A 24,120-nucleotide genomic window follows, 5' to 3' on the forward strand; every position below is an offset into this window, starting at 1 on the left:
CTGATGGTAAGTGAACATGGCAGGTGTAGCTTACACATATGTGAAGGCACCAGTAATGCTGAGCTATATACAGTATACTGGTTTTGGAGCAACATAAGCAATGCACTTGCTAAACTGGGCCGCCTGCAGTCCTAAATTATCACCCACTGAAAACTCTCTGTGCATCTTCAAATAAAAACTACAAAGGAGACCCCAAACTGAGCAGCTGAAATCCTGTATCAGGCAAGAATGAGACAACATTTCACTTTCAAAACTCCAGAAGCTGGACCCCTCTGTTCCAGAACGTTTATACAGTGTTGTTTAAAGAGGAGGTGATGCAACACGATGGTAAAAATGCCCCGGTCCTAACGTTTCTGAAAAGAGTTGGTGGCATCAAATTGGAAATGAGCTTGTATTTTTTAACATTTGATATTTTGTCTATCCACTATTTATAATTGAATACAGGGTTTAAATGAAACATTCAAAATATGCTCTTATTCATTTCAAACAGTGTCCCAGCATTTTTGAATTTGGATTGTCTACATATATAGCTTCATACAGTAATTAATGGATCCAGATGTATTTTTCACTGAGAAAAATATGACATCAAAAGCTTTATTTTTTTAATTTGAACACTAAATTTGCTCTGGCATACAATCTCTAAAACATCCAGTTGATTTTCTTCAGCCTTCAGTGTTCTTCTTTAAGATAATGACTCACCAGACCACAGTGAAAGAAACATTATTTCTTCACAGCATGAGTATCACACTCCACCCATCCATCCTGTGAAGAGAGAAGAAAGCGGAGGAAGAGAACAGCAGGTTACATGTATGTTGCAGTATAAGAGGAATGGCTGTTTTGGTATTAATGGAGGAGGGGGGGCAGGCTGCTCAACAGAGCTGGTGAGCTGATCAGTGGGGGTCAGCGTGAGGTGGCGACTCTGTGGCTTCTCTGTGCGGAAAGCTCGGTTAGGGTCATGTGATTTAATCGACGGGCTGTGTGAGCTGATTTTTCCCTGATAAATAAACAATGTCAGCTGATGTGAAGGGTTAACAAGTCACTGTGAGCAACATGGCATGAAACTGTGTAAAAGTGAGAATGCTGTTTTTCAAATAAACACCATCCATCATCATTAGCGCCTCCATAATGAAAGTTTTTCTCTGTTTGATCAAGCATGCACAAATTCTTAAGTGCACTATAAAACTCTGGTCAGGGCCACTTTTAATGGTAGTAATAGGGAATTTAAATATCTGCCTTTTGTTTTGATGATGAAAATCATGATATATACTGTGTATGTTTGTGTAAATCTTGTGTATATCCTCCACTGTGTTACATTTATAGTCATTGGCTGTTGAATCATACAGAGGTACAACCATTAGCACAGGACGATGTCTTTTCAGTAGTGTGAGACAAACAGCCAGCAATTTCAAACCTCTTATGTTCTTCGTCAGAGTGATTTTATGGTGCATAATGATCAGCCTCCACCCTCAAGTATGACTACAAGCGTCTGAAACTGGTCCATTACTGTTCAGAACAGCGTCCTGGTAAGAGCCTGTAGTCCAAGGTCTACCATTATTATTGTATGTGAATACTGATGCAGTTGTTCTCAAAGCGTAACAAAAGAATGCAAAAATCACAGCACTAACAGAAGTGGCAGCAACATGCAGGTTCTTTATGTATGAGTAACTCTTTTCAAGCCTTGCTTCTTTCAGGGAGACACTGTTGGACTGTGTGTGTGTGTGTGTGTGCAGGATGATTTATGCACCTGCGAGGACATTATGATGATTTCATTTTTAAAGCAAATGGGTCCCACTTTCCTAATGTCTGATGTCATTTTGGAAAATGTTTTTTCCCGCTGTATTTTATACGGTGTTGATTTAAAGAATGTAGCGGCATTAATAAAACAGCTCCCTACTGTGGGAACGAGCAGTCGAGCTTGCAGCAAACGTGTTCGGGTGGCTGTTAGCGAGCAATCTCATGTAGGCTACTCACTGTGTGGAAATCAGCTTTTATAGGCGGTAATATTTTATCGATATAACATAAGGTGTTAGATAATGTCAATAGCAGCCAGCGCTCCTCAACAGCTGCAGCTGTTAAGGAGCATTGCCAGGAAAATCTTGAACGGCTCCTTTCAAATATGGGAGCTATTGTGCAGACAATAAAATGAGCGACTCAGCCTCTGCACACTTTTATTGAAAACAGTGTGCGCCTTTTTTCTTTCTTCTACAGGTTTCCTGCAGTGAATTAGACATTCTTTGTTAGTGTGTTGGAGCGCTCGTATCGTCACAAACAGATGATTTTATAGGTTAGTAACTGACATAAAAAATGCCATCACATCAATTAGAATCAAAGGGGTGCAAGGATGGTTGTGAGTAAATCTTTTCTTATAAATAAATGAGACTATAAAAATTTAGTGTGGTTATAAAAGCCTTCATAACCTTGTTAAATTAATTCATGCATCTACACTTAACACTAATAATATTTAACTGCATTTGAAGAAAAATGCTTTTTTAACTTGTTTGATTTGCTGGCCTTGCAGGGTGCACAACACTGAGGTCTATATTAAGACAACACACCTGTGTGCATGAGTGATAAGCAGACAGGTAAACTAATGTATGTGCACCATGTGGAACCCCTTTATGGGGGTCCTTGTGGGTGACATTATGACAAAGAGTCCCCTCCAGCAGCCTCGGCTTAGAGTCGGGTCCTGCATCAGTGCTCTTTTGGAAACTTAATTCATCATCAGTCTGATTAATCAAGTTAATAAATTGAGCCAATTATCCCAGTGCCGGCCCATTACTAACTTATGTTAGCTGACAGCTACCTTCACAGTGATGGACAAGGAGCTATATCGAGCTGTGTCATGAATGTCAAAACGCATGGAACATAATAAGTGTCAGGAGAACACGGCATCGCAGATACTGCTCCACTGCTGCAGTTTGAGTCAGTGTTTACGGCTCTCCGGGTTGTGAATAAAAAATCATCAGTGTCACAGTCAGATACGGGGAAGTAACGGTGAAATGGATGCTCTGCAGTAAATTGAACATGTTGTTTTCTATAGAGCAAAATAAAACAAAAACACAGAGAGTAGCAGATGTCAAGCAACAGTTTCTCATTAAGTCCACCTGATGATCTGATGTAGAAGGCAATATGTTAGGAGAATCATTTTGAGGTGGTCGTCAAGAAATATGTTTTGATTCTTGAACTGTGATGTTCAGTTTGTTTTCCATTAATGCATTCATGTTTATTAGAATAATTATAAATATATAAGATTACTGTGGGTGCTTCTCCTTTTTATTTTGCATCATTCCAGTTTTTTTTTCCAGGCATTTTTTGACTGGAGGGACTTTAACCTGGAACTACGTGCATCTCAACCGGTGGACCCAGGGTCTAAATTAAGTTCAGGGGTAGATAATCTCCCCCCCATAAAAAGCCCCTGGTAGGAGGGTAGTACTTTTCAAAGGTCCCGGTCTTTCGGGAGGCAGGGCCTGCAATGCTGAAAGTTCTGCCCTGCAAGCAGTTCACGCTGTTGAGTTAGCTCCGCCCACTGATCGACAGAATATTGCACCTGAGAGCTAGGGAGCAGGATCAGTGGATCTCAGCATTGCTGGACAACCAGTTGCAATCCTTTGAATTAGCCCATCGCAAGCATTGCCTGTAAGTATTTTTTAGTTGTTTTAATGATGTCTTAATAATAATAATAATAATAATAATACATTTTATTTTGGGCGCCTTTCAGATCACCCAAGGTCACCTTACAGATCATAAAAACATACATCATTATCTTACAGAATCGATTGATAGGTGGTTTTATATTTAAATGTTAAATGAATCATGTCTTAGCAGCGTATAATGTGTGATTTTGGATATTGTGTAGTCTTTAAGAAAAAACATCTGTGTACTTTATTGTTCTTAACTTGTAACCCAGTGTCCTTTTTTATTGTTTACAGTTTTACTCCTTTTGTTTGCCAACATGCTCATCAAGAGTCCGAATCAAAACTGGAGCTAGAACGCTACATCCTGACTCCCGTGTTGTATATTCAAGGATTTTGGCTAGCTGTCTAATTTTGGTTAGGCTACACCATTAGGAGGACAGTACACTGAACGTGTCTGATCAGTAGATAAACCGCAGTGTTTTTATTCCACCGGCCTCCCACAATAACATCACACACATCTGTCCTTTACTTGATTTAGCAGCTTGTAACAGTAGTCTTCTCTCAGCCCACCGTGAATGCGTCTCTCCTGGTGTTACGGTTTTAAAAGTGACCCTGTAAACTGGAGACCTTCAGCTGAACGTGTCAGTGTTTGTGGAGTTTACACAGCTGTTGAAACACAGAGGGAGTTCCTGGGAATGCAAAGTAGTTAGTTTTTTAGAAATATTTCACCCTGGAACTTCTGCCTGCGGTCGAAACTGTTATGATTGTCACTAGGACTGGACCCAAATGCAGAACTCAGGCAAGCTGGATTGTGAAAATACAAGTGTTTTATTTAGAGTGAACTCCGTGGTAATTGCGCCGTGGGTAACGAGCGGAGCAGTCCCTCTTTCCAGTGTCCTTCCAGAGAGGGTAACTGGAGCTCAGGCAAAGGCAGGCTGGTTCAGCAGCAGACAGGGAAGCGATCAGCACGAGAGCGGGAAGCATGCACGGCAAACTCTGAATTAAGATGAAAACACACAAGGACGTCAGCTTGACACACACAAAGACAAGCAAAACAAAAACATGCTTGAGGAGCCACGGACTCAGTATACCACTGAAAACTGAAGTACGATCTGGCAACGAGTAGGAGAGAATCCGGAGTCTTTATAGGAGAGGGTTTCACCTGGCTTCACCTGGTGCTGCCTGCAGAATGGAAACCCCGCCCACATTCACCCATAAGACACAAACAAGGGGAAGAGACACAGGAGGAGGAGCAACAGACAGGGAAATGACAAAACACACACACAAAGAGGGAGAGGGGAGGGCTGCCATGATGAGGATCATGACAGAAACGCAGACAGCAATGGGGGCACAGGAACCTTTTAGTTCCGGGTAAAGTAGTTCTAGGGGCTAAAAGACCCCGGAACTCTTGGTTGAAATGCACCTTTTGTCTTTCTCCTCTCACGATTATAATTCTGAAACCTGTAAAAGAAAAACAACCTGGCAACTCCAGCCACTTATCAAACCTATGAGACAGTTACCTTTCTCATTAAAGCTTTCACTTCAGACACCGTCTCTTGCTGCCCACACACAAAAAACACCATCAGCATCCTTTAAAATCGTCTGGTCACCCGTGCCCTTGGCTCCACGCTCACCTAAAGCAAAATTCACCAGGAAACACTCAGAGCAGAAGAGTGTGAGGACTTTTTTTTTTCCAAGGAAGAGAAGGCAGTTTAAAAGGACACCAGCACCCCTCAGGCCAAGCTGCCTGAAGGGAAGTTAAGCAGAACCCAGGATCGATGTTTCTTGTCTTTTATTTTATTGTTTTAAATAAATAACCAATACCTTTAGAGTTTTATCTAACATAAACTGTTTAAAAAGAAAAATATCTCAGTATTTAAACCGTATTTAACCAGTGAACACATAAATGGATAGCAGATGTCATTTTAACGGTGCACAGCTCGAGTGCTGAAATTCCCCTCAGCTGCTCACTGACCTCTGTCCGCCAGACTCCTCTCCTCCGTCCACCCTGATGTTTGAACTCCTCCATCCTATATTCTGCCAGTGTGTGTGTGTGTGTGTGTGTGTGTGTGTGTGTGTGTGTGAAGGGAGTACCTGCTCTCCACAGTGGCATGACTGGCATAGTTCATAACGTAATACATTATAGTTCATATTCTGGAGAAATATTAAAGCCTTAAAAGGTTTCTCCGTTTGCCTCCTGATGTTTCTATTCATGTCTGTTTCTCTTGGCAACAGAGGAAGTGAAAAAAAACATCAACTAGTCTTTGCTCATGCACGACTGAAATCTAAAACATAGAGATGAGCAAAATAGAAAGACAGAACAAAGATCCCACATTAATACAATCTCATAATTTGACTGAATACGCTGTGCATTTCTGAGTTTGAACATCATCCCAGGAAAATGCGACTAAGGAAGACAACAAAATATACATAACATTCAGGTCAGATTGCTTTTAGACTCTAAAATGCATGAATGTTACATCATGCACCTTTGGAGGTCTTTTGTTATTTTCTTTTTGGCACCCAAACATGGTGCTGCAGCAGCTCTCCATTTGCTTTTAGCACCTTTCTTCATCTTCAAGTAGCTGTAAATGGACGGAGATGAAGGGGAAACCAGAGAGGCAGAAATGTCAGCACTTGGCAAAAATAATCGAGTTGAGTCATTGGCATTGATCAGCACCCGCACAAACACTGCAGACCTTTGCTGATATATTACATCCATGCTGTGCATCAGTCATATGAAATGTCATTTAATGCACTTTTAATAAACACTCCCACACAAACAGATGAGAGACTTCTGCTCGCCATATTGAGATTCGACAGATGTCAGTGTTAGTGCAAAGTAAAATGCGGCTGTGAGTTCCAGGCAGCTCTGAATCATCTCAAATGTCCGACTGGATAAATGCATTCTTAAAGCCTTTTCAGGAAGCTGGACACACGATTGCTCATTTTGACACAGCGACTGTGGGCACATCGTCTGTGTCGGCCTGACAAATGTGGTCCAGATAGAGCTCTGTTTTTCCTCTCTTTTTTTCATCAGAGGTATCAGGGATCTAGGACAATACATTTCATCTTTTCTATCTTTAAGATAGATACTGCAAAGAATCTGTGTATCCCAGCCAGCGAGTCGTGGCAGACTCTTTTCCTCAATAACATGCTTGTCAAGTGTATCTTCTCTCATTTTCACTCCCCTCACTCTTTTCCCCATGGAAGCGTGTGAGCAAACAACAGACCGCTGTGAATGGATGCTCAGTCCTCCAGGTTAGTGTACTTCATTAGAGGTTCAGTTTTGCACGTCTGGCTTAATTTAACAGTCCGGAAAGCCCTGGGACAATTCTTCTGACATTTAAAGAATGCCAGGCCCGGCATAGGAGGCTTATGTTTATATGTGAAACCATAGAGAGAGAAGGGCTACTCTGCCTGTTAATGATGGTTTTGGAGCCTAAGGAGACAGGATGCAGACGAACCCAGAGAGCACACAGCTGGAGTGAGGAGGGGGCTGCATTGGAAGGTAACACAGTGCCAGGAGGGGGGTCACATCTCCCCCCCATTCATGACAGGAGAAGTCATTCATACACAGCTCTCCTCTGGCTTTCTAGTTTCCAGCGAACACACTCCCCCCTTCCCTCCCTCTTCCACAAATGCACCACATTACAGAGTGACACATTGGGAAAAGGATGATATATGAGAGAAGAAAGGCTTTTATTTATCACACTGTGCGTACTGCATATGTATGCACAGGGAAAATAAAGGCAATATGAATATAAGATGACTTGACTTTATTTTTATGACACAGATTTTTATGGGGCACATTTGGCACTACAATTTATGCAGCGTGAAAATATGCACTGTGTTTTTATTTCTTATTGGAAGCAGGCAGATGCTGAATTAAGAGCGGGGATGCTGGTATTTTTGAGATGTGCTGGAACAGATTATTTTTGATTGAAGAGAAAACAACCGTTGTCTTGAGGTATTGAGACTTGTTAACTGCCTATCTATGAAATCCGGATCTTGGAAAACGTTCTCCAAATAGACATAACAGGAGTCGACATCATCATATCAGCCCAGGATTTATAGAGTCGGTGCCTCTGGGAATTCTTCATTATTAATACAAATGGAGCAGACTCATTGTAGCCATGAAAAATGTGCAGTACAGAGCTGCCACTGCATTTTCTGTTAATGATTTCAGTGACCACAAGGCAGCACAATGCACTGGAAACAGCAAAATAATGGGTACAGTCAATAGAGAAAAAAAGGTCATCTTAACAAATTGACAAACCTGGCTGGATAAAGACACCAGAAGGCTTACTTAATGGCTTACACATGGTGCTGTCCTATAAAGGAGAGTCTGCTCATTATTTCCAGTGAAGGCGAAGGTTATTATATTGCAATGTCCTCCAGACTGACAAACTGTTCTATCAACAAGAGCTGGTCTCTTGTGATGTGCTCTGAATTCACCCATCAGTGATTATTTAAGAACCTGAAGAGGAGTTTTCTTCAGTTTCTTAAATAAAGGAAACAAAAAGAAGCAACACGGCACCTTCAAACATCCTGTCTAATGACTGAATCAAGATCTCTCTTACTGCCATCTTATTGTTTGTAGTTTATTCAATCTAGGCTTCGCTTTAAATCCAATATTACCATCAAGAGTCAGTATGACTTAGTAGAACATACTCAAATCAAACTTCACATCATGTAGGGTCTGAGCCTGGACCAGCATGTAAATAGTTTGGTTTGTTCTTCTTTCTATCACTTAAGAAATATCCCCAAACTCAGACCTTTTGTGTCATTTCGGCTGGATTACTGTAACTCTCTTTTCACATGTCTTAGCAATGCTTCCTTGAACCGCCTCCAAGTGGTCCAAAATGCTGCTGCTGAGCTGTTCACCAAATCATCAAAAAGGTCACGTCACTCCGATCCTCATATCTTTGCACTGGCTCCCAGTTAAATGTAGAATCCACTTTAAAATTATTGTTATTGTGCACAGAGCGCTCAATAGTCAGGCTCCAGGTCTACATCAGGGAGCTGCTGAAGCCATATAACTCCAGCAGGACTCTGAGGTCCTCTGATCAGGGTTTACTGGTTGTGCCTCGTACCAGGTTAAAAACCAAAGGAGACTATGCTTTTCAGGTTGTTGGTCCTAAACTCTGGAACAGTCTCCCTCTGGAACTCAGAACTGTGGACACTGTGGACAGGTTTAAAAAGCAGTTGAAGACCTATCTGTTTAGACTTACCTCTGTTTAATTTGTCTGTTTTTATGTCATGTTTTTGTATTGAATTGCAATCTCTGTTTTGCCTTTTAATGTTTTTCTTTTGTTGTTGTTGTAAAGCCCCTTGTGACCTCTCTTCATGAGAGGTGCTCTATAAATAAATCTTACTTATACCTTGTGTTTTTATCCAAATGTATAAAACTGACTGCTGATATTGTGTATAAAACTAAGTGTAGAATGAATGAACAACAATGTAATGCCAGTAAGAGAGATCTTAAATCAGTCATTAGACACCATGTTTGAAGGTGCTATGTGGTATGTGGTATGCTATGGGCATCTAATAAGGATGCCTCCTGGACGCTTCCCTTTAGAGGTGTTCCGGGCACGTCCAACTGGGAGAAGGCCCCGGGGAAGACCCAGAACTCATTGAAGGGATTATACATCCCACCTGATCTGGGATCGCCTCAGGATTCCCCAGGAGGAGCTGGAAGGTGTGGCTGGGCAGAGGGATGTCTGGGTTGATCTGCTTGGACTGCTGCATCCACGACCCGACCCTGGATAAGAGGAAGAAAATGGATATAAGAATGGATGTATAAAACTATATCTTCTTAGTGGAACAGTTCAGACTTATTCAACTGTGTATGATTGCTCACTGTCTTTTCCAAAATACGGCCACCTCCGGCTCAAAACAGCCAAAATGGTGACGACTGAAATGCCAGACGTAGGCCTTCAAATGGCAGCCCACACAATGTCACAGCAACACCCACTATGCCTTCACCACCTAAAGGGACATGCAAGTGTATCAGCATTGGCAGAACACAGTCAAAGGACCCCTGCTCTCCACCTGTGGTTGAACAAAGACTCGAGTCAGAGGCAAGGTTTTCTTAATCTTTAATATAGATTGAGGAGGAGTGAAAGTAAAGTTTTCCCCAGACCTCCTGTGTGCTGAAAGGTTAGAACAGATTTCTCGCCCAATGACGGGACAAAAGATGCCGACCCCAGCGTAAAAATACTTTCTACTGTTGCCTTGGGGAAGAAAGGAGAACAAACTTTTGACTGGCGTTTGAAAAACAAGATAAATGCACTCACTCTTACCAAAGCTTATTTTAAGCCTGTTTACAACCATGCTTTGCTGCAACACTCACAAAAGAACACAATAACCTCTTAGCCATGACCTGAAGACACTGCAGTCTCAAGGACCAAAGACTGCCATCTGTGAAGTATGGCCAGATATTACAGACATTATTGTTGTGGGATTGTACCATGGCAGAAAGGGGCAACCATTTTTGCTGCCTTAATTGACTTTTATTCTAACTACTACAACAGTGGGCCTGTTTTAATCAGTGGGAAAATATGAGCAGAGCTTTTCTACAAACTGTATACAACATGAATGTAAATCAGTGATGTCACTCTTTATGTTTTATGAAGCCAAGAAAAGAAAAGTTTGAAAAATATGAGATAAAAATTCATTACTCTTTTTACATGACATAATTAGGTATATTAAAGCTGCTGTGAGGAACTTTTGTTTTGTATCGATTCTGGCGCCCCCTTGTGGACAAAGTGACACCTCTTATCTCTTGTCCTAAGCATGCAAAAGTAGTGTTTTCAACAAAAACCTCATCCTGTTGTCTTTTAACAGTCAACTTTATCAGGCAATGTGATTATTTTCCATGAAAACAGTCAAATAAAGGCTGTTTCTGAAGCAAGATGTTCATCCTCTGGTCTGGCACCTACCCCCTCAGGACGGTTTCAGGCATTCAAAATGACAACAGAGAAGGTGTCAGTGTTGCTGCTGATGGTCTTGTTTGCTATTGAATGTCATAAAGAGGCATCAGTATCATTTTCAGTCTGTTTCTCAGCCAGTTCAAAACTCCTCACAGGGCCTTTAAGGGTAGAAATTGAGATATGTATAATGTATATTGTATTTTTATATATGCAACCTGCTGTATCATGATGATTGATGACTGGTTGAATGTTGCCATGGCTCCCTAGTAAATAATTGCCTTTTGCTCATTGATTTCCACTAAAAATTTAACAATTCAGAGAAGAAATATACAACAAATGTGTTTCTTTTTCCTACAAAATATGTATGACATTATTGTGCATTATGAAAAAAATAATTTCTAGTTTTAAATTACTTTGGGAAAAATTTGAAGGAAACTTAAAGTTTAATAGGCTAAAAATTACGTTTTTATATGTTTTAGTTTGTTTAAAAAATAAGACACTTTGAGTAAAAAAATTACACCAAAATGCCTGATGTATCAACTATGATACAAATTAAAACTCATACAGGAAAATTGCTGTTTAATTATTATTTTTTGGTCAGAATGTCCAATAAATACTCCATTTTCAAAGAATTAGAATTTTCTGACAATTATTTGATGGTTCAGGCTTTACAGGGTCAAGTGGACACTAGAACTGACACCAGCAGCATTGGCCACTACAACCCTGCTGGACGTCCTTGTTCTGAAGTTCACTGCTCCACAGTCTTCTGTCTAGTTATTGTGAAGTGGATGAAACTTGTGTGTCCTGAAAAAAGTCCACGAATCCTGCAGAAACCAGCTCGATCCCATTGGACGGATTCGTAGAGGAGATAATAAAAACTGCTTCCCCTTTAAGGCCTTAATGAGCAACACCTGGCCAGGTGCGTGTGCGCAGTTTACTCCTGCTCCTCCTGCTCCTCCAGCCCGCGTCGGCCTCCTCCTCTCCTCGTGGATACACTGTTCCCAATCTTCACATCAGCAAAGTAAGTTCATGTTTGTTGTGCTTGTTGTTGTTTTAAAGCAAACTTGGTGTTTTGCTCCTCGCATGTTCCTCCCTCTTGCTATCTACCTGTTATCAGTGCTGGACTGAATGCATGAAATTAAATGAGTTATTCTCTGCAGAGCAAAGCTTTTGGTTCTTGTTTTGCGTTGTGCAGCACATGACTTTCCTGCTGTTTGCTTGTTTGTGTAGTGCTGAATGTGTGTGGGCATGCTGGTGTTTGATGTTATTGGCTGGATTGATTTTGCAGCATTTTCCCTGCTGGTTGCTGGTGCTTTTGTTCTGTTGGTGTTTTATAGCTGAGTGTAAACAGAGTGTGTTACTGGTTGAGATGTAAACATTGCTGTTGTCTCTCATAAAGCGGTTATTATTTCTCTGTTAGCTTTCTGCTTTATGGAAAAACTCCGGCTGGCTCTCACACATGCTGGGGGACTTGGGAGTCACATCCTTCATATTTTCTTTATGTGCAACATTTCATGTCTAAACACTTAGTTTATATGATGGCTTGCTTTATCATTCCTCTCATTATAATTATATCAAACTGCTCAGCTGCTGCTCTGAGGTTCACAGCTGCTTAACTCCATGCTAACCTGAAGATACAGTACAATCAAAACAACTTTATTAATCCCATGGGGGGCAATTTGTCAGAAGCAGCTTGATGTACACATTACACACACAAACAATAGAAGACTTAATGATAGCTTAAGGAGGAAAATAATCAATATGATTTTAAAAACCAGCTTCAATCAATCAATGAAGCTTTATTTAAATATCACCTTTCATACAAATCAAATGCAACCCAAAGGGCTTTACAGTGATTGAAAACAAGAAAGAAGCAGAAATAAAATAAGATAAGAGATTCCTTTACTCGTCCCACGATGGGGAAATTCAAGTGTCACAGTAACAGAGTAGACAGTGCAAAATAAATATATAAAGCAAACAAGAGTCTATAAAGTAACAATTATTAAATACGTATTAGCAATTAAAATTAAAATTAAAGAGGTTAAAAAATAAGCACATCTTAAAATCACACATATAATGGCATAAAGACATATTAAAAAACAAAAAATGATTTTAAAATAGAGACTAATGCACACAGATGTAACAATAAAATGTTTCATTAAAATAAGTTAAATCGTCAAATTAATATTAAGAATATAAATAGTTAAAATAAATACATTTAAAAAGGGTAAGGATAAGAGTTGAAAATAAAACTAAGGCTAAAAATGTCAATAAAACTGAGGTGATGAATTAAAATCAATAAAACAGTAAAAAGTAAGTAATACAATTGTAAAACCCTAAATAAAAGCCAGACTGAATAAATACCTTTTTTAGTTTGCGTTTAAAAGTTTTAATATCTCTATCAGCTCCCCTCAGATCCTCCAGCAGGCTGTTCCATCGTCTAGGAGCGTCATGGCTGAAAACAGCCTCACCAAATGTTTTTGTTCTCCTCTGAGGAACAGCTAAAAGAGAGATATGTAGTCTGGTGCAATGCAGGCCATGCAGTGCCTTGAAACTAGTAAAAGAATTTTAAAGTCAATACAAAATGAAACAGACAGCCAATGTAAAGATTTTAAACAGGCGTGATGTGTGCTCTCCTTCTGGTCTTCATTAAAACTCCTGCTTAGTATTAATTGCAGTTTGTTTATAATGTTCTTTAGAAGACCAGGAAGGAGATTATCACAGTAGTCTAGCCTGCTGGTAATAAAAGCGTGCATTAGTCTCTCTGTGTTTCTCAGAGAGAGAAACGGCCTCACTTTAGAAATGTTCTCTAAATGATAAAAAGCTGTTTTGGTGATAAAATGAATATGTGGTTTAAAATTAAAATCAGAGTCAAATAAAACACCCTAAGTTTCTCGCTTCTTCCCAATAAAATGATAAAAGTTTGTCAAAAAGAAAAAAACGTGTGGAACATCAAACAGCGGGGAGGAGGGGGGAGGAGGGGGGGTAAATGGTTTACAAGCAGGTAAAACTTAATGACAGTTTGATAGCATCCCAGAAAATTGACTTTGCACGAACACGTTCAGAAGAAGCCTTTCTGTGTTTTGGTGGAGGATTCATTTGTTGTAAAAAGATTTCCCATCCTTTTGTTTCGCTGAGGTTGTCTCTGAAGAGGTTTTTAACAACGCTGCTCAGGCTGTTTCTGAGTTTTTACTGCGATGTTGTGAAACCCAGAGTTTAAAAAAAAACAAACTCTGGAGGATCTCAATAAAAGATTGATACAGAAGGAAGGAGGATGGTGGCACTTAGAGAGAGAGGGAAGGTAGTTAGGGAGGCTGTGAAATGTATTCTGCTCCACACTAACGGTCTCGTGTTGGTATAAAATGTGAGGTGATAAGTGAAGATCGTGCTCAGGTATTGGTTTATTATTACCATGCTTCCTGGTGCTCTCCTCATTGTGCCTCAATTACCTGTCCCTTGGTCCGTCATCTGCTTTTTAGGAAGAGACTTCATGCCTTTAAATTCCCTCAGACCACAGACTTTGAATGTATGCTGTATGGTTGAGAGGCCTTAATCTGCTGCCTCACTGCGGCTGCCTTTAGATTCACATCTTTCTTCACTGGAAAGAACATTTCCTGTAACGGTCAGCACTGATATACTTAGAAGCGTCACGTTAATGCTGCTTTATATTTTGCACCCAGCTCTGTTTTAATCTGGATCCAGGTGAAGCTTCTGCTCATCACTCGTCAGTCAGCGCTGTGCCGAGCTTTGTGGGTGTTTGCTGACAGTGAAAATGTCAGATCTTACGTGTCAAATATCAACTCTACAATTCTCTGTCTTCACATAATAACTCTGATCTATGTGAGATGTCTGACTGAAATGTTAGGCTGCGGTTAGGATCAAAAACTGTCACACTTTGACATCTTATTGCTCCCACTCTGGCTTCACCTGGACTTGGAGTGGGCAGTTATTCTCTGAAAAGAAGGACACGGTCAGTGTGAGTGGAAGATTTCCAGCTGCTGTTTTTTGCTATTATTTTAAGCTATTTTGTTTTCTATTTGAAAGCTTTTTAGTATTTTTTAGGACACACTGGACACAGAAATAGTGATATAGGAAGACTTTTTTTTTTTTTTTTGTCTCTACATATTAGTATGGAAGCCCATTTCCACCAGTTAAAAAAAAAAAAAAGTTTTAGGAAAAAGTGCAAAAAAAAAAAAGTTTTAGGAAAAAGTGCAAAAAAAAAAATGTTTTTGGAAAAAGTGAAAAAAAAAAATTTTTTTAGGAAAAAGTGAGAAAAAAATTTTTTTTTGGAAAAAGTGAAAAAAAAATAAAAATGGGAAAAGTAAAAAAAGAAAAGTCAAGTCATAATTATGAGATAGGCCTAAATGGGCTTCCATGTGTGTTGCACCGCAGCTACAGTTTGAAGGGGCTGAGACAAAGCTCTGCAGACCTTAATGGATATCATCATTGAAGACTACTTTAGTCCGAGGTGACTCTCCAAGGCGAGAGAGAAGCAACCATGTCCTCACACTTTTACCTTTTAACCCCCCCTAAATCTCTCCTTTATGCATTCTAATGCATAAAGGAGAGATTTAGTCACCTTGGACTCAGAGGTGGAGAGCTCGTGGTTCGCCCTATGGAATATGCATCAGTGGTTGCATTGATGTTTTTTTTCAAGAAAAATGATATGGCTAGAAGCATTGCAGGTTATTTTATTGATGCTGTAACTGAAAACAATGGATGCCCTAAAAAAGTTTATTTCACGATTTGTGAATCTACATCTAAAGTAGTCTTCAATGATGATATCCATTAAGGTCTGCAGAGCTTTGTCTCAGCCCCTTCAAACTGTAGCTGCGGCGCAACACACATGGAAGCCCATTTAGGCTTATCTCATAATTATGACTTAGTATCTCATTATTATGACTTAGTATCTCATTATTATGACTTGACTTTTCTTTTTTTACTTTTCCCAAATTTTTTTTTTTTTTCACATTTTCCTAAAAATATATATATTTTTTTCACTTTTTCCTAAAACATTTTTCTCTTTTTTTTTACTTTTTCCTAAAACATTTTTTTTTTTCACTTTTTCCTAAAAATATATATTTTTTTTCACTTTTTCCTAAAACATTTTTCTTTTCTTTTTTTTTACTTTTTCCTAGAATTTTTTTTTTTTTTTCATCTTTTCCTAAAACATTTTTTTTTTTTTTTTAACTGGCGGAAACGGGCTTCCATATTAGTCATGCCTATTTGTTGTTCTTTTGTATTAATAGCTGTTGTTATTGTTATTATATTTTTATTTTCATTTGTATGTCTTATTCTTATGCCTTGCACAAAGAGAGCACAGTTTACCAAGTCAAATTCCATGTGTGTTCAAGCATACCTGGCCAATAAGGCTGATTCTGATTCTGATTAAAACACTTGAAGTATACAATACAAGAAAACTGAAATCTCCAGAGCAAGTACTGAGGTCAAACAACGCAAGTGTGAGTAAACTGTTTCAAAGTCACCTACAGGACTCCCTTCACTGACGCTGTCCCTTTATCAATCAATCAATCAACCTTTATTTGTATAGCTCCAAATCACAACAAACGTTATCTCAAGACGATTTTACAAACATAGGAGGTCTAGACCACTCTATGTCAAATTATGAACAGAGACCCAACTTCAAGACAGTGAACAAGAATGACAAAGTTTGCTGGTTGTGCCCTTAGACTGTATAAATAATGGACGTAGCCATATTGGATGTGATGAACTCGACCTAACTTCTGTCGAGGTAAAGAGGCAGGGTTTGAGCCTCCTCGCCAACAGCTACAGTGTTCCCGCCTGTCAATCAAGTCAGCTGTGCCTCATAATGGAAAGCTCTTCATCTTAATATCTTTGAAATTGCAGTGTTATGAAAAAATTCACCCCCGTACAGTGTGTGCAAATCCAGAAATGAGCTATCCACACTACACTCGTTTTTTTGTACCAGGCTGTAAACATGTTTATTTCTGCTGTAAAGATCAGCTTTTTTGAATGGGTGTGTATGTGGTTTCCTGTACTTCCAGAGCAAGCCTCAAGTGGACACTCCATGAACTGCAGTTTTTCATTTTTTTTAAGGTATATTTTGGGGCTTTTTGCCTTTTTATTTGATAGGACAGCTGAAGAGAAACAGGAAATGTGGGGAGTAGAGAGCGGGGGAAGACATGCAGGAAATGGTCGACCGGCCGGGAGTTGAACCAGCGACCTCTGCGACGAGGACTGTAGCCTCTGTATGTGGGGCGCTTAAACCGCTAGCCCACCAGCGCCCCACTATGAACTGCAGTCTTTAACACCTCTGCATCAGCTTCAATTCTTGCAGCAGCAGGTTGCCGCTTAGTTGTGCCTCAGCTGGTCGTTCTTGGTTGACCGCTGACTTCTAAAGCCTGTCATGTTCTTTATATTTCCGTTTCAGTCTTTTGTGCAACATCTGTCTTTTCAAAGCCTCCATGTACACGAGGATGATCCACGTTCAGCAATTAAACCCAACAGTTTTTCAGATCTGAGGCTGGTTGTGTTTTTGTCTCCTGGCACTGTCTGTTCACTCACTTTTAACTTCAGCTCTGCAGGCAGCTACCCTATAGTTTAGCTTGTTGTGATGTATGAGCACTGCATGTGTTCATACATAGTAGTCTGTTATACTAGGCTTGATCATATTCAGTGAATGTGTGTGGACTAGACGTGTTTTGATTTGGTTTTATAAAATGATCAACTCTTAAAAAAACAAAGATATCATCTTGGACATGATGTTTGTATCACACATCTCTCCACAGAAAACACTTATTTCTCACTAAGTCCTTCAGAGGCTTAACGAGCAAGGACTTTCCTGACATTGTGACAGAATGCTCTGCATATTGACATATTTAAAAAAGCAGAGATACAATAATTTGATACCCAGAAGGATATTTTCTGATACTTTATATTCTATGAAGCTGTTAGAACTCGACAGCAGTCATTCTCTCACACTGAGGTCAGCACTCTGGACTGTTTGGTGTCCTTTCTCCATTGTAAGGAACCACTGCTAATTTTGGAGCTGATTTTTAAATGAACTGCACATTCAAACAGTCACGTTCCCTCAGACTTAAAAAAAAAATCCCAGCTCCCAGATTTCTGTGCACATACTAATGACTTAAATTCATCTTGTTTTTCAGCTGCTCCCATGAACCTCTTGTTAAATCTCCTCTGCAACCTGAAAGATGAGAGTGTTCACTCTGTATTCCTGCTGCACCGCGCTATTTGAACAACAAGGTCAATGCTGATTTGCATTTCGCCTCACACAATGTAGTTCATTAATATTGTTATTAAGTTGTCCACATTGAATCTAGAGGTGGAGGTGCTCTGCGTTTCCCATTCATCCTACATCTGATACATTTCTAATTTCATCAGAAATTTCTATCCAAGATGTGAAGCTGTGTTCATTCTGACTTTTAGTGATTTACAGACAACTTATTTGCATTAGGGATGGTAGCAATTAATCAAGTATCGATTAATTGATTAAGAACTTACTCGAACACTTTTTTTAAATTAAATTTTATATCACGTGGAACAAACATCATGTGGTCTTATATTTCATTCAGCAATCAGGGAGGTGTTTGAAGTTTTAAAGGTGACATATCACGCTCTTTTCATCAAAATATATTGGTCTAAGAGGTCCCCAAAATATGTCTTTAAACTTTATGCTCAAAAAGGCCTGAAATACCCTCTTCTTCAGCCCTGTTCAGAACAGTCTGTTTTCCCTCTGACCACGCCCCCTAAGGAAGTGGGTGTGGCCTCGGCTCTCCAGCACGTTGATCTAATGTTTACATGTTGGCTGAATAAACACGGCTGCTCACAGACCCGCGTTACTTCAACCCTCTGAATCTGATCCAGAATCTGATCCTGACGGAAAGGCGCCTGCAGCAGGACCTTTCTGAACCATTGGTCAAAGATTTAGTGATTCTTGTTGTTTTATATGTCAGCATGTCGACGTGTGTCTTGGTAGACAGCAACGAACATGTAGCTATGTGGCTATGCTAACTAGCGCTAGCACTTTTCCATGAAAAATAAAAATCATCCACTAGATCTTCAGATCTGCAGAGGTGGGGAGTAAAACCGACCTTTGTGTTTATTAAGACACCCTACAACTAGCATGCCTCCCTCCTAAGATCCTTGTTAGCACATGTGTGCAGCGAATGAAAAACGGAGGAGGGGTTGAGTTGTATTTTATACAGTCTATGGGCTGAACAAGCTGGAGAAATCAGAACAGGGGCAGAATGGATTTTTTTTCATTTTCGGGGGGTTTGTAGACATGCCAGGGACACATATTTCAGGTAGAGAATCATTAAAAAGTCGATTTTGCATGATATGTCACCTTTTAAAGCGTGTTTCGAATCAGCTGACTAAAGGCTGATTTATACTTCTGCATCGTCCCTATGCAGCTGATGTGCAGCCGATGAACGGGGATCCCTGAAGTGCTGCAAATGTGTGAAATACAGTGACGCCAAGCAGACCTATCACAGGGCTTGCAGTCCACGTGGATTCTACTGGTAGTTACATTTTGAAAGAGGTGCACGTGAGCTACTTGCATAGACCTCTGCGAAGGTACAGGAGCTACGTGGACCTCCGGTGTAGGCTAATTCGATGCAGAAGTATAAATCAGCCTTAAAGGTGTTGACGCTCAGCTGGGGGCTGTGGCTGAGTGACAGGTCTCCATGAGCGCTTTTTTTCTCAGCCGCCGGACTGATTATGACCAGGTTGCACTCCAGGCTGACACCTGACCGCGTTCACATGCTTATTTTTCTTAATAAGAATGAGTAGACAGAAAACTGGACACTGTGAGTCTGAAATATGTTTCTGTTCAGTTCCCTTGTTGAAGTCTGAGCCTTCACTTTTATGACTGTCTGTGGAGGTTATGAGCCTGCTTCACATGTTGATATTCAGTGTGTTTAACATTTTGAACACCTCAATACGATCCGTAGATATTCAATACTGTCAGTTATATACATTGTGTTGTGAAGGAAAATTTGACACGGGGAAAAACGCATTTGGCTTTTTTTTTTTGACATGGAAAACTTTCACGTTTTTTTTAATGATGAATCGACAAGTGATCGTTAACATCCAAAGATCGATCACAGAAAAAACTTGAAATTTGCATCCCTAATTTGCATTCACCTTTATTTTAATAACTTGCATTTCTATGGTGCTAAACTGTAAAATAAATCCTGATACAGTAATGGTAGTGAAAAGGAAAGAGCTCCATCTTTCAATGTTTCAACCCTCTCTGGGTTTTCACCTATGTTATTTTTTAGCAAAGGGGCCACAGACACATCCCGAATAAATATTTTACACCTATAAATAATTCTTTTTGTTTCCCCTGCCTGTGAGGAGCTGCTGCTGCTCCCTACTTTGCAGGCTCTGTAGGCCTCTGTCACACATCTTGAATAGCGTGTGTGCAATACCTCAGACTGCATCTCCAGTTTAGAGTGCAAAGTCAACATGCAGGAAACAGGCGGCTTATTGTGCAGGGAAACGATGGAATATATATTACCCCGAGGGCTTTCTCTTGTTTATTTGGCTTCAGTTTCTATAATGTGCCCATTATAGTAGTTCATCACTGTGAATACTAACTTAAATGCCAAAAAAAGCCCCCCCTCCATTGAGCTATATCAACATGAAATCATATTTTCTTTGCTGTTGCTGAATTAATTAGAAAGGTAATGTATTATTGAAGGATGCAGGACAAGAGGACGGGGATTACTATCAGGACTGTTTGATATTCTGCTCACCAGTTCGCCTTTTGTTTTCTCCTGCAGTGTGTTTAAGCTTTTTATGTGGGCACTGTGGGCAATGTTTTTGGCGTGCCTCAGGGACCCGCTTTGGTCCCGCTCTCCCTCTGTGGTTGATGATACTAATGAGGCAGTTTGTAAAGATTAATGCTATTATTCACTCATGTTTTGGAGCACAGACCGTGTTCCAGTTGTATCTTACCTCTAGCTAGAACAGAGTTAAATGTTGTACTTACTTTTCTCTGAGGAGTGGGGAAAAAAAATGTCCCATTTTTCTGTTCAAAGTCGAGAGCTTGGCAACAACTATTCTTAGGATGACTACAGAAACGTTAATGATACTTTACAGTTGACTTAAAATCAAAACACTAATGTTACTGATCACAGCAGACTCTGATGTACTGTATTCTGCTCCTCTGTAGCTTGAGTTTTACTGTTCCTTTATTTGTGAAGCAAAGTAAATTTGAATTCTGTACACTTCATCACAAATATTGTCTGAAAGAAGAGAATATAAAGCCACGGCCTTGTAGGTGGTGAACTTAGGTCATGGTGCACAGGCTCATCATACACTGGATGCGTTTATAAAGACTTAAGTGTCCTGCATGAGCCTTCTTCTGGTTTTAATGGTGTTTACATGCACACAGAGGAACGTGGTTTTTACATCCCTGCATATATGATGAATACTTGTATCCTGGTTTCTTATTAATGTATCTGATTTGTGTAGGTGCCTGAGATGTTTATTTTTTACAACACAGCCACTTTATTTTTGTATTGTGTTGTGGATGTGGCATATTCACCACAGTCCTAGCAACGGGAGAAGAGAGCGACAGCTACTACTAAACATGTCCTCAACTTTGACTGCTGTCAGAGTCACTGCTGCTGCACCAGACTAGGGAGAAATGGCTGAAGATATCCAGCCGTGACTTGTGGGACAGTGTTGTCATTATTGAGTTCACCGATTTCAAGTAAATAAGACGTAAGAGAGACACCCTCAATGCCAATACTATGTTTGTTTTGCTGATCCATCACTTGGGTGAGGTGGCGCCTGCATGCGGCAGAAACCAGAGACAACCAAACCTGGACGACTTCAGGTTGCAAAAATCAGGTTTCTAAGAACTGGAACCGGGCTTATCCCTGTTTCTGAAATCAGAATATGATGTTTATGTGCACAAACACAAAGACAGGATACTTAAAAACCCAGATCAGAAGGGGGCAGAGCAGGCGTCTCATGCACTGAGGCTACAGTCCATGCTGCACTGGTTGGAGGTTTGACTCCCAGTCCTGTCACAGTTTGGTGCAGGTCATCCCTGACGCTCTCTTTCCTAATTGCCTCTCTCTCCTGTCAAACACAGGCACAAAAAGCACAAAAAATAATACAAAAAGAAAACAATAATTACAGTTTGAGTGCTAACAAAAGTGATAATAATCATAATGTGGGGTTAAATGCTAAGGGCTGTCTTAAAACCCTGAGTAAAATCAGTTTGTAAGGGAGCCTGCAGGTGGTTTTTGTATCAGTCAGGTATCCTAGAGTCCAGTTTGTGTTGTGGGTGGTGGTTGCCATCTTGTGCGAGACTCTTCTCCGGCTGGGGAGGGGGTGAGAGATCCGTCCAAGTGCTCAGCAGACGATGTGATGCCAGAGTTTGTCAATGGCACATGTCGGCAGCATCTTCCTGAAGTGGGTGTCCGGATCCTTTCCCCTTTTCATTCACACGTGTGTTGTCCTTCTTATCACAGTCATTCAGGCTCGGGGCATCGTTTGTGTAACGTGAGCTGACTCCTGTGAAATCCCCGCCCTCGTTTCTGCTCCTTCTCAGGAAGACCAATGTAGACAGGGCGGGCGGGCGGCTGCCAGCCAGAGCCACGAGTTGACAACACCAGAGTGAGCTGGCGAGCACGATGACGGTTCCATGCTTTAGGCTGCTTTGTGAAAAAGGTGGGATGAACAGATGGTGTGGTGGAGGTTTGGTTGCCATCTCCTGATTAAGCGGTGGTTGTAAATATCTATCTGGAGATGCTGGTATGATTGGAAAAAACATTACATATGAAGTTGAGCAGCAGCACGGCAACATGAGTTAAAAATATCAGGAAATAAGGAGCATTTTATGGAGAATTCAAATTTTAAAACCAGAGAATAATAGAAAATAACCAAACAGGAAGGTCTGAGTTAAAATAAAGGAACAAGCATTGACATTTTTTCAGCTGCAGGCAGCTTCTTCAGAGATCTTGAAGCCCTGATGGCAAAGGCATCATGACACCTCATTTATAATCTATATTTAAAATCTACTGTGCCAACCATGCAAGGCTGTGTCATGCACTTTAAGTAGCTTAAAAGCTCATGTACCATGCCTTCTAAAGTCATCAAAGAATCCGCTCTGAATAGTGTTTCTGTTGCTTTTCTAGTAGAAAATAATCCATCCTACTCTGAACCTCCTGTCTGAAAATCAAACCAGATACTCCTGTGAGATCTTTATAGACGTCACAAGCCTTAGATGTGAGACGTCTGACTGCATGAACATCATCGGGCCCTTCTTCTTTAATCATAAATCTTCAATCTTCCTCTGTGTGATATTCAGCTGATTCTAAAAATAGGACGCACAGATTTCAGATGTTTTCTAGGATATTTAGTACGAAACAAAACAAAACGCTGTCGTTGAAGTCATTTGTGAATAAATTATTAGCACTATTTAACTTTTTACATTGTTAATGATACACTCTCTCTGTGTGTTGAGCCTTGTAAACTGTCTGACTGCATCAAATCTCCTCCTGTGACTCTTGTTTTGTTGTGTGAGACACTGTTATTGTAAACATCATAGAAAGTCGGCGGTACAAACATGCTGCCATCGCTCCTCTCCTGTCCTCTGAGATGTGTCGTGGGAAAGCAGCAGCACAGCCCTCCTCCTCTTCTTCTCTCGGCTTTGATTTGACGTTGACTCGGGTCTCTCCGTGTGAAAGAGTTCTCAGCCTATAGGGTATCTGCGGGATGAAAGAGAATGTAGCTTTGTGGTGCATCTGAGGTGGATTACAGAATCTACTGTAAAGTCGTCTCCTGAACGGAGACAGTTAATCTGTAACACGGCAGATGATATCTCCCCCTTATCGTTCCTCTAATCAGACAGCTCTCTGAAGGCAGAAGAAAGGATCTGAGTGATGTCAGTCTCAGCATCGCTTGAAAGAGGGATCACTCATTTACAGAAAGCTCCATTTATAGCACCAACCTCCAAACAGCAGGTTAAGCTTTCGAGCTGCACCGTCTAACTGTCAGGCGCTGTGTTTTTGACCTTCCTCTTTGTTTTGTGCTAATTCAAGTTCAGAAAGGAGTCTGCATCTCAGCAAATAACAGCAGGAGTGGAAGAGTGCAGGAATAACATGCCAGCATTAAGCCCCTCCACAAATAACTCCTATTGTCTCACTAATTACAATGGCTGTGCCACAACCTTCAGAACAAAACATATATATTTAACTGAGTTGATGCCTTCATTACGGCAGGCAGGGATGAGCTGCACTGAAATAGACGTCCTGCACAAAACCCTGTTGTCAGCAGCCGTGGATCTATCTTACACAGTGCAGTGGGTGTTTGAACGTAACACCATCAAGTTAAATTTATAATCCCCAAATTCTATGATTTATTTTCTAATGTATGGAAATTCAGTGTCTTTTGCTTTAGCAGCCTGACAAGCTTTTATGGGGGTTTACAGAGGAAACACAAAGAAGAGCGAACTGCAAGCACTGATTTATACTCGCTCAGAGTTACTCAGTGCTGTAACCCACGGGTTCCCAAAGTGTGGGTCGGGA

Source organism: Notolabrus celidotus, chromosome 14, assembly GCF_009762535.1.
Source record: "Notolabrus celidotus isolate fNotCel1 chromosome 14, fNotCel1.pri, whole genome shotgun sequence".
Taxonomy (NCBI): domain Eukaryota; kingdom Metazoa; phylum Chordata; class Actinopteri; order Labriformes; family Labridae; genus Notolabrus; species Notolabrus celidotus.